Raw genomic sequence first — 12,498 nt, 5'->3', positions numbered from 1 at the left:
ATTCATTCTCATGTAGCATGTGGGTCCCCAGAATGCTCCTCCCAAATTCAAGGCACTCTGCGGGGCAGGACCCCTTTAAAACTAGAACTCATAAGCCCCTAGTGATCTGTTTACTTTGACTAAGCAACCCAGAATGAAAACATTTGTTCAAAGTAAAAGACAGACAGTACATAGCAAATAGTGATAAGATCCCCCTCCAGGGGTGGGAAACCTGTGGCCTTGAGGCCACATGTGGCCCTCTAGGTCCTCAAGTGCGGCCCTATGGCTAAATGCATTGGATTCAGTCAAAGGGCTGCACTTGAGGACCTAGAGGGTCACATGAGGTGTCAAGGCTGCAGGTTCCCCAACCCTGCTATACCCACAAGAAACATGTGTGAAAGGACACACAATGACTATGTAGGGCTTGAGCAAATACATAGAGAATACACACGTACGCCTGAAATATGGACAGACAAGACATGTCCCTTGGGAGCAATTCATACCTCTGATGCTTCAGAGATACAATTGTTCTCTGATGATGTCATCGTGCTTCTCTCTTCTGCTCACCGCTAGGCGCTGTGATTAGCTGTGCCATAGCTGCTGCCTGATGGTATTGTACCTCTGCTCTCTGGAAAATTGTGCTGTTTCTTCTGGGTGTCTCCTCTGGTTTCTATCTGTGTTGTGCACTGAACTACTCTCTCCTACCATCCCAGATATTCAGTCTGTTTGTGCCATCTACTGCTTTCTGTTACCATCTCCTGGGCTGTAGCAGCTAGGGAGCCTTTCTCTTACAAGGGAAGCCTAAATAGTCCACATAGTCCCAGGACTACGATGCCAGGTCTGCACCAGCCAGGCAGTCTGAAGATGACTCCAGGCTAGGATTAAGTCTGTTTGATATACTCTACCCTGTTCTCACTGGAAGTCCCTAGCCCCAGCCAGTGTTCTGACTCAAGGTCAGAAAATTCCTTTTTAACTCCTGATTGTTAGTCTGTATCCCACCAGCCATTTTAGGAATTCTACCCAATAAAACTACAGAGGAGCTTTGTGAGGCTAGGGTAACTGGGCTATATTTATTCCCTATAATCTTGGCTGGCATGTATTGCACATGAATCTGGGGCAAGGAACAAGAGGACTAGGTGAGGCCAGAAGGACTGTGGATCTCTGCTACAGATCTTTAGTTTTACGTTCCAGCCAGCAATAAAATTCTGGTTTTTATTACTTTCTCTGCACTTATAAGGGTTTTTATAGCATGCAACAGGAAATGGGTTAAGTTCTTGGACAGGAAAAAAGAAGTGGGTTGTGTGACCCTGAACGGTTTACTTAACCGTCTCAGAAGCTGTTTCTTCCACTGATGCACTTTTGGTGGAGTTGTGAATTGATCCAACCATTCTGGAGAGCAATTTGGAACTATGCCCAAAGGGCAATCAAACTGTATGTACCCTCTGATCCAGCAATACCACTACTAGTTATATATCCCAAAGAGATCATAAAAAAGGGGAAAGGGTCCACACATGTGAAAATATTTATAGCAGCTCTTTTTGTGGTGGCAAAGAATTGGAAATTGAGCGGATGCCCATCAACTGGGGAATGGCTGAACAAGTTGTGGTATATGGTTGTGATGGATGACTAATGTGCAATACAAAATGATGAACAGGTAGATTCCAGAAAATTCTGGAAAGACATGTAAGAACTGATGTAAAGTGAAATGAACAGAATCAGGAAAACATTGTATACAGTATCAGCAACATTGTGTGATGATTAACTATGAATGACTCAGCTCTTCTGAGCAACACAATGATCCAAGACAAGTAGAAAGGACTCACCAAGAAAATGCTATCCATATTCAGATAAAGGACTGATGGACTCTGGATGCAGATCAAAGCATAATTTTTTTCAATTACTTTATTCTTCCTCATGCTTTTTTAAAATCTGTTTTTTCTTTCACAACTGTGACTAATATGGAAATATTTTTTACATGACAGTATATGTATAAACTATATGAAACTGCCTACCATTTTCAGACAGGGGGAGTGGAGGGAAGGAGAGAGAAAAATTTGGAACTCAAAATCTTGTAAAAATTAATGCTAAGATTTTCTTGACATGTAACGGGAAAAAATAAAATGCTATTAAAAATAAACTAAGGAGCTGTTTCCTCTTTTGTAAAATTAGGGGATTGAACTAGACGATCCTTGAGGTCCCTTGCAGTTATAATTTTCTGTGATTCTATGAGGTGAGAATTACTTAAAAACCTAAGTAAGTAGATAATTCTGGTCTTCCTTGGTATATTAATGGGGCCAAACCTGTTAGCGCCTGAGCTGCATTCAGTACCAGCTATTGGTTTCTAACTTGGAAGGGTCAGGTTCTACAACATTTTGGATCAATGGGTCTGTGATTTCAACTATGCGGGTATTCCCTCCAATGGTGTAGACCACAACTTATCCACGTCTTTTGGTTGTATGTGTTATGGTAATTAGGGTGGGGCTTTTTTTTTTACTCTTTTCTCTTTTGGAATGCTGAGGTAATCAAGCACCTTTGATAAGTTTTTTTTTTTGAGGGGGGTAGGCAAGGCAATTGGGGTTAAGTGACTTGCCCAAGGTCACACAGCTAGTACATGTGTCAAGTGTCTGAGGCCAGATTTGAACTCAGGTCCTCCTGACTCCAGGGCCGGTGCTGTGCTCACTTTGCCACCTAGCTGCCCCTTTGATGGGTTTTGTCTTTCAAATATAATGGCAAGCAAAGTGGACTTTTTGTTGTTTTTGCTTTGTAGTGCTTCTCAGCACTAAGGAATCTTTGATTGAATCAGGAGTCTTTGATGACCTACTCAAGTCACAAGAAGACCTAAGTCATGTGGGTTTGAGTCGCATAGTTATAATGCCCTCTGACCCTGAAGAAGTATATATAAACTCAGAGGTTAGCTTTTTTGCTTTGGGGGGCACACTCATTGAAAGCACAGTGGTGATGAGACTCTGGGTAGCCGTTGAAGCAGCCTCCCGCCCCCATCCTCAGCTTTGAAAACCCAGACGTTGGTGCTTCTCTCTCTGGTAACTGTTAGTGTATTGCTTGGACAGACAGCTAGAAGCCTGTCTGCTGATTCATGTTTATTTGTTCTGTTTATATAATGTAATTTCTGTTTGTATTCTCTCTGAAGTTCAGGGTGCTGGCTTTTCCCCCTGGACTAAGTGAATGGTATATGTATGTTTAATTAAAGTGAGATTGTGAACCCCTTAAAGTTGCTTTCCTTAGAAAAGCAGATCAAAGGACCTGTACTAGCAGCCCTCCTGTGTGCTTTTGTTGTTGGTCTTTCACCTCCACAGCAGCTGCTAGCAACATTGTTGTTCTAGTATGACACTTGGATAGCTCCCATGACAGCGGCAGATACCTTTGGTGAGCATATGACTCTCTGCCTTATGCCACATTTGAAATTGGTATTCGGATGGTCATCAAACAAAATTCTTTGTTGTTGCCTGCATATGTATTTATTCACTTTATTTTCATGCCGCATATATATATATATGTATACACACTAGGTGGCACAGTAGATAGAACACTGGGCCTGGAGTCAGGAAGACTCAAGTTCAAATGTGACCTTAGACATTTACTAGCTGGGTGACAGTTAACCTCCGTAAAATGGGGATGACAATAGCCCCTACTTTGCAGGGTTGTTCTGAGGATCTCATGAAATGATAATCATAAAGTGCTTAGCACAGAGCCCAGCACATAATAAGTTCCATATAAATGTTAATTAAAAATAATAATACATATATATGTGCATATATGTATGTATGTAGATGTTTCTCATATTGGAATGTAAAATCCTTGCTAGTGGTGATTTTTTCTTCTTGATACATATAAGGCTCTGGCATATACTTGGTGCTTAATAAGTGCTTGTTGATTGCATCTTTCAAGGAATCTTGTATGATGTTCATATATGAGCTGGAGAGCCCTCATAGGAAGAGAGCCTACAAAGCACCATTTTGTTCCTTTGAATCAAATATTTATTGATAGTCAACCAACGGTGAGGTCCCAAGGACCTTGTATTCTGTTCACCTTTCAGTTAATTGTGGAAATGTAAGGATTCCATCTGCTAAAGGCTGCCTGTTTACTTCTCATAAATATACCGAGGAGGATTACTTTCACAAAATTTTTCAAGGATTGGAAAGTAGGCATATGGTCATCATTGCTGACATTTTCTTAATTACCTTGTGATTCCTTCTCCCCTGCCCCCTCCCCAAGCACTTGGTATCCTCCCCTTCTTGAATCTTTTTCAAGAATTGATCCCTGAAGGACTTCAAAATTGTATTCCTCCCCCATGGGTCACATCTTTGTCTGCTTGACCTACTTCAGCTGTTTTTCCCATCTTTGCTTTCTTCTGTAGAATGGAAAAGCATTAACCATGCATCAAGGGCTCATGTAGGCTAAGCCCTGGGGATACAAATGGAAAAGTGAGACAATCCCTGTTCTCAAGCCGTTCACATTCTAATTGAAGGAGACAGTATGTAAAGGAGGGCTCAGATCACGGAAGATGGAAAAGCCAGGTGGCATTCAGGTCTCTAAAGGGAATGTGACAAGGCCAATGGCAAGGCCCAGTAGACTGTGGGAAGCAATGGCAAGGTCATTGGGTCAGCATCCAGCTGAGAGTGGGCATCTAGAACCTGGAGGGACCTGGGTAATGGGGGTTCCGCTGGAGAAGGGGATAGTCCCTGCCCTGGGTTTTGGTGGTGGGCTGGGGAAAAAGGGAGGAAGGTCTACTGAATAATGGTAGGGATGTGCCAAACTTGAATCACTGCTTTAAAAGCCCTCCTGGAACCTCTTCTGCTTCCTTGACTCCACCCATACCACACCATACCATAGTAGGATTCACCCTGAGCATGCGAAGCATTGCGGATTTGACAGCCTAACTAAACAAAGAGAACAGAAGCACCTCCGCCCAGATTACTGTAAGTACTGGCAAGTAAGGTGGGGCTTTTTATTGTCTTTTGCTTTGGAGTGCTTCTCAGTACTAAGGCAATCAAGTGCCTTTGAGTCTTGCCTTTGTTTCAATCAAGAGTCTTTGATTGAATCAAGAGTCATTGATGAGCTGCTTAAGTTATGGGAAGACCTAGGTCACATAGGTTTGAGTGGCATAGTTGTGATGCCCTCTGACCCTGAAGAAGTGTATATATACTCTGAGGTTAGCATTTTTCTTGGGGCTCACTCACTGTAAGGGCTTCGTGTGATTTGACCAGACAAGACTCTTGGTAGTATTGGAGCCCTCCTCCCACCCCTGGCTTTGAAAAACCCAGATGTTGGTGCTTCTCTTTCTGACAACTATGTATGTAATGTCTTAGACAGATAGGTAGAAGCCTGTCTGCTGATTTGTGTTATTTTGCTCTATTTACATAATTTCTGCTTCTAATTTCTGTTTGTGTTTTCTCTGAAGTTCAGGGTGTTGACTTTTCCTCCTGAACTAAGTGAGTGATATACGTATGTTTAATTAAAGTGAGATTGTTAACCCCTTAAAGTTGCTTTCCTTAGAAAAGCAGACCAAAGGACCTGTGCTAGTAACCCTCCTGTGTGCTGGTGTTATTGGTCTTACACAGACACAGTAGTGGCAAGAAGCATTGTTGTTACAATTACTTCCACTTAGAGGTATGCTGGTAAATATTTAAAAACTGGCTCAAGGGAGGGGAGAGGGAGGAATGAATGTACAGTGAACTTTTAAGTTTAATCTGCATTATTAACCTTTTCCCCATCACTTTCTTAAGTCTAGTCATTCAACAACACAATAAATCAAGCCTCAATTTGTCATTTGCTGATTTCTGAGGTATAAACATTTACTAAAAATTTAACAATCAGCTCTTGCAAACCACATCAAGCTGGCTCTAGCACGGCGTTGCCTCCATCCTTCTTCCCAAAGAGGCTTTCTGGTTTGTAGCGGCTCTAAAGATGAAGGCGTACAAACTTCTTTCCTCTGGCTAAGGTTCAGCATCTCTTCCCTCTGTCACAAAGGGAACCAAGCCAAGGTAAAGAGGTTTCTACTTCCTTATGCAGCACATGAGGGCCTGCCACAGCCTGTGAGAATCCAGGATCATCTCAATGTCAAAATAGGACATTGGAGTAAGACTTTGTTTTTGAATGGAAGATTTTCTTTTAACCTGTTTTAGTTCCAGCATGGTAACTCCTAGACAAAAAAGTAAGGAAAATGTCCTCCTTCTTCCTCCATGGTCTTTAGTTCCCAACACTTTCATCCTCTAGTCATAGATCTGAAGTATGGCTAATGTTAAAAGGTAGTCCCTTTACTATAGAAATGTCTCAAGTAATGTTTATTTATATCTTGGAGAAAACTTTTTAATGCTGGGTATCCCTTCTTAGGAAGGAAAGTAGAAAGTAATCATTTACATGTTAGTAAGAAAGAGCTCAAATAACTCAGCTGGTATAACAATGCATTTCCTTGTTTTAGGATAACAGGCTGTAGAGTTGGAAGGAACTTGGAAGATCATCTAGATCAAGGGTTTTTAACCTTTTTTTGTGTCATGGACATTTTTGGTAGTCAGGTGAAGCCTATGAACTCCTTTTCAGAATAACTTAAAAAAAACATAATTGAAGGAAATGTTACATTTTAGTCAGAGTTTAGTGAAAATAAAGATATTATTTTTCCAATTCAATTTGCCCCACCATTTTCTATAAAATAAGGACATTACTATTCAGATTAAAGGGAAACTGCCCTGGAATGTTAAAGCTGGAAGAGACCTTATGACATAGAATGCCAGGGCTGAAATGGACACTAGCTGTGTGACCCTGGACAAGTCACTTAACCCTGTTTGCTTCAGTTTTCTCATTAGTAAAATGAGCTGGAGAAGGAAATAGCAAACCCCTTCAGTATCTATGCCAAGAAAAGCCCAAATGGGGTCACGAAGAGTCGGGCATGACTGAAAATGACTGAAGATCATCATGAACGCTACTAGGTAGTGCCAGCTGGCCCAGTCTTAGATGGCTGACATCATTGTAGACAGAAGTCTGACGCTGTTGACATCACTTCTGCATCGCTCCAGTACAAAGTGGTCATGAGGAGCACTGAGGACTCAGACGCTTAGCTGCTGGATTGGAGTGGGAGCTCTGCTCAACCAAATCAACTCAAGGGCTTCACAGTTCCTGTCCTTGTTTGAATATCTCTCTCCTGCTACATCTAAGTAAATTTCTGTTAAGTTTTAAATGACATACGAGTATCTCATTTTATTCCAGTGTCAAACCTAAACTACCAGGGGGCTCATCTCAGTCAGGTCCATCCTAGAATACCTTAGTGCATAAAATGTCAGCCTTGGAAGGTACCTTCGAGCCTTGAATAGCAGAACTTCAGAGTGTTACTGGAAAGCAAGTTTTGATAGAAGAAAGATCAAGAGAGCACTGGACACCTAGGGGAGGAGCAGAAGACAAGTCGATGCCTCCAGTGGCACTTAAATTTTGTCTTCTTTCCTTTCTTGCCTTTTTCAATGTTACGAGAGGAGCCCCCAGTCTAGCCAACTAGTCGGTGGAAGAGCTATAGCCCCTGAGGATTGGACTGGCTGCCCCTGTGGGGGCTGCTGTCCTCATGCCCTGACACCAAGCTGAGGCCAGTGGCTGGAAATGTCTGAAGAACAGCCACCCGGCAATCATCTCCTGCCTGGGCTATTTATAGCACACAGTTATACATGGCCTCATTTATGACTTGCCTGGGCAGGCTGAGCAGTGTCTAGCTCTTGGTCTTAATGCCCAGGATTGCCCATGGTTATTGACAATTCAGTGCTGTAGCCAGAGAGGCAGAGCTAAAAAGGACCTTGGATGTTATCTAGTTTTAACACTAACATTTTGCAGATGAGGAACTAAGGACCAGAAGAAGTCCCCCAGAAGGGGACTTCCCCAAGGTCATACAGTTAATAAGGGCCAGAACCAGCACTAGAACCCATGATATCCAGCTTCCAGACTAGTGTAAGGGTGAGATAGAAACTGCCCTATCTTATTTCAGCTTTGTTACCATGACTGAGAACATGTCTCAATCAGTCACTCATAGGCCTTAGACCGAGGGCTAAAAAGCCTTCCAACTGGAATAACATTACCTAAGAATCTTGTTTAGATAGGCAGAGGAAAGTTGGCTGTGCCCCAGAGATTACCAATAAATTATCAAGTGAGTTCAGAAGGGTTTCATTCCAGAAACTGGAGCAGGCATGGAGTTTTAGCTGAAACTGCCCCCCTCCCCCCTCCCCAAGGAAATGTCTTTGGGGAAGGAGAGGCCTTGACTTTGGCCTCAGCTAGGTCTCCTCCCTGTTACATTTATTTTTATTGATATCTTTTTTTCCACATTCATTTCCAAATATATCTCTCCCTCCCACCCCATGCATTGACTCGTTCCTCATAACAAAGATTTTAAAAGAAAGAGGAAAAAAGTTGTTCAGTAAAATTAACCAACATCCTGTGTCTGGCAGTAGGTGCAATATTCGACATTTACAGCCCCCTATCTCTGCAATGAAAGGAGGGAGGTACATCTTCCTAATCCTTCTTTGGGGCAAGGTTGGTCATTATAGCATGTAGCTTTGTTTTGTGGTTGTTTTTTTCTTGGTCTATTTACATTCGTATGGTCATTATGTATATATTAGGACATATCTATATTTCCTAATTCTGCTTACTCCATTTTGAGTCAGTTCACGTAAGTCTTCTTACTCTTCTCTGTATTCTTCACAATTCTCTTGTCTAATATATAGCATATTAATAGTCCATTATTTTAATATACCACAGTTTGCTTATTTTATTACCCATCTGATGGGCTACTTTGGGTCTAGTTCTTTGTTACCCCAAAAAGTGTTGCTCTGAATATTTTGGTACGTATGGAGACTTTCTGTCTTGGAACTCCTTGAGGAAACAGGGAAATGTCTGGGTCACAGGGTAAAGACATTTTAGTTACTTTTTAAAGATAAATTCCAAAATGACTTTCCTGGATAGTTGGGCTAATTCATATGTCTGTGAGCAGTGTAATAGAATATTTGTTTTTTCAGTCTCCTGTCAACTATCTTATGCCCTTACCAGCTGGGTGGGTGTGTGGAAGAAGTTATAGGAGGCTTCTTGGATAAGACAGCATTGGAGTTAGGTTTTAAAGGGTGGGCAGGAATTGGACAGGCAATGAAAGGGCATGAAGACGTAGGGAGCGGGAAGAGTTAAGGGATGGAGGCAGGAACGACTCTGAATTCATCAATTCACATTTCTTGGAGTGCTTAAAGGTTTAACAGTGCAAAAGGTTACAACTTATGAGGCACACAGGACAAGCAGGATCATCCCTAATTTTATGCGGGAAGATGATGTTTCCAGAAAAAGAACTGACAAATAGAAGTATGTATAGTTTAGTTCTACACACACACACACACACACACACACACACACACACACACACGTGTATATATATATACACACACATACATATCTGTGTCTATTGGTAGCCATCTCCAGGGCAGGGGAAGAGGGGATGGGGGAAAATATATGTATATATATAATATATATGTGTGTGTATATGTATATACATACATACACAATGCACACAAACACACACACACACACACACACACACACACACACACACACATATATATATATATATATTCATAGGGCACAGCAGAGAATAAAAGAAAATATAGAAAGAAGCCTAGAAAGCAGAGAGTGGCTTTTAAAAGAACAAGTAGTACATATATAACCTTCTCAATGAGGGTAGGGGTGGGGAGGGAAAAAGGAAGGGAGAGAATTTGGAACTCAGTTTTAAAAACAAATGTTAAACATTGTTTTTACATGTACCTGGGGAAAAATAAAATACTAAGTAAATTTTTTTAAAAAAGATAAAAAAGAAAAGGACAAGTAGTACTTATTATATAGTTTTTCTTTAAAAAAGGAAATAGTGTGAAATGTAAATTCATGGTTTTATAATGAATCCTCTTTTTAGGTTATATGTTGTGTACATGGAATTTTTTTTGTCTTTATGCGTTTAACTTCATAATGAACAAAAATGTTTAAAAATGCAATACAAAAATTTTTAAATGTTAAAAAGAGGATTATCCCCAATTTACGTAAGAGGAAACTGAGGCTCAGAGGAGTGGCCCATGGTCACTAAGTCATCATGTGCTAGATAGAGCCAAGGTTTGAAACCAGGCTTCCTTCCCGGTAGGCTAGTGCTTTGCACCATATCACGCTGGTTAGTTATCCTGACATCCTTCAGATGTTTTCTAACTCCTTGCTACCAGAGGGCTACATTTGAGGTTCAGACTTATTGACTCTCCTTCCTTGAAAACGCTGACTTTGAACTCCTTAGAAATTGAAGACATCAGTGGATGCTCAGTGAGGCCCTTTGCCTTGTAGCTAAATGCGTGGTTTATGAAACAAAATCTGAGACGTTTTTTTTTAACAAGCAAAAGTTTTATTTGTTTCATAAACAGGTAAAATTATATTAATGTAAAACAGAGAAAAACGGACAAAATTCTTACACACACAACACACACAGAGCACAAAACTAGAGAGGCCCGACAGGTAGAGCAAGTACATATCCCTCCCAACACCTAAGTGAACCATCAAGGGAATCAGAAGACAAATCCACAGAGCTCTGTACAAAGTTCAAGGGAGAATCCAAGGAAACACATAGTCTGTCACTCAAATATCAAAAAAGCAAAGTAATTTCAGTGATCACAAAAAAAAAACTAGAAAACTACCATGTTTGTTATCCTCTCCCCTTATTTTTTTTTAAAGTTGCTTAAAAAGGATAAAAAGTACACAGACACTCCCATAAGGCACAAACAGATTTCTGTACAAGCCATTTCATCAAGGAATTTTAAAAGACATCAAAGGAGAAAGACAGTTTTTAACCACTCCTTCCCAGAAGACTTTCTTTTCCCAAACCTGAGGCTCCCCCTGCAGAAACCTGTGCCAAGGTGTGATAAGGCAGAGTGAGGTCCACTCCAGACTTGCCACCCAAGCTATGATCTAGACTTCAATGTTATTCTGAATGGTTGAGCCTGGGAGTCCCTGCTGGAGACAAGGATTTTCAGCTAGCTATCCCAAGTGCTGTAATTAGATATGGGCTAGTCTTTTGTCCCACCCTTGGTATAACTGGGTGGGTTTTAGTTTTTTGGGCCAAGTTTGTGATTTCAGTGGTGCTGGGAACTCCAGGAGAAAAAACAACCTGTACCACTGTCCATCTGTAACTGCTCTTCAAATTACAGTCAGAGTTGCTTGGGCTGTTAAAAGGGTTAAGCTTAGGATCATACATTAATCAGAGATTAGTCAAGAACTAAGGTCCTTCCTGACTCTGAGGCTGGTCCTCTATCCACTTACTAACTCATGCTGTATCTTGGTTTGGGATACACACACACACACACACACACACACACACACACACACACACACACGTGTATGTATAAGTATCTGTGTATACACATGTGTATATGTAGGCATCTGTATATATGTACATGTACATGTTTGTATGCGCTGTGTGTGTGTGTGTGTGTGTGTGTATTCCAGAGTGCTACCAGTTGTCCCATGAGGAATGAGGACTAGAAGAATGAGTCAAGGAGAGTGGGGGAGTAGAGTTTAAACCTGTTTTAAGGATCAGAGGACACTAGCCCTATTCCAAGTGGTGGCTGTGCCCACAGGGGCCAGTTGCTCTGGAGGACAGCCGACCTTGAATGGGAAAAGGCAGGAAAGCACGCCAAATGATCCCAATGTGAAGTATCACAAAGCAGCAAAAATGAAAAAACCCAACACCCTTCAGAGGATCATTTGTACCAAATGACTCGAGACCCAGTCCTTTCCAAAGGCACAGCTATCCCAGTCCAGCCAGAACTTGATCATTCTGGGAAGGCCGAGTTGGCTGCCTGCATTAGATCTCTGGGAAGGTTTGTTTCCTTTTTTTCTGACCTCCTGACTTACAGTGTGGGAGAAGTCACTTTCTCAGGGGCCTTGGAGCGAGGAACAGCTACTCCAAAGAGGTCAGATTCTTGCAGATCCGTGAGTCTTTTCTTGGTCTAGTACTGCGCTACGGGCTTATGCTGCTTTTGAGGTATCCCTACTTTTCAAGACTGTCAAGGGATTAGGAACGGGACCTTCAATGAGGAGAGACTGGAGGTGCAGTATTGTTAAAAGTCTGGGCATACAGTTTTCTCTGGCTTCCCAAGTCACAACAAAGTCATGTCCACCCTTCACCTCCATTCCATCTCACGGTGGACAGTGTCAAACTCTGGTTTTTTCCAACAGCGCTGGGATGTGGGAGGCAGAATTTCTCTAGAAATGTTCAGCTAGGTGAAAAGCAAGTCATCTGGCCCTTGCAAAATCTCCCCCTGGCCACACCTCTATACTCCTTCATTTAGCCTTTTGCAAAGGTCCATTGTTCCTTTCTCCTTTTGTTTGCCTGTCCTCGGAGACAGGACCGGCTACAACCCCATGAAACCAGCTCCATAACTGCTTGGTCCCTGGGGTGTACAGGGCCATCAGTAGCACATGCACACATGTATCGGTCCTGACTTGGTCCACCAGTCA

The sequence above is a fragment of the Trichosurus vulpecula genome, chromosome 3, assembly GCF_011100635.1.
Source record: "Trichosurus vulpecula isolate mTriVul1 chromosome 3, mTriVul1.pri, whole genome shotgun sequence".
NCBI classification, from domain to species: Eukaryota; Metazoa; Chordata; class Mammalia; order Diprotodontia; family Phalangeridae; genus Trichosurus; species Trichosurus vulpecula.
This window is presented reverse-complemented; position numbering follows the sequence as displayed.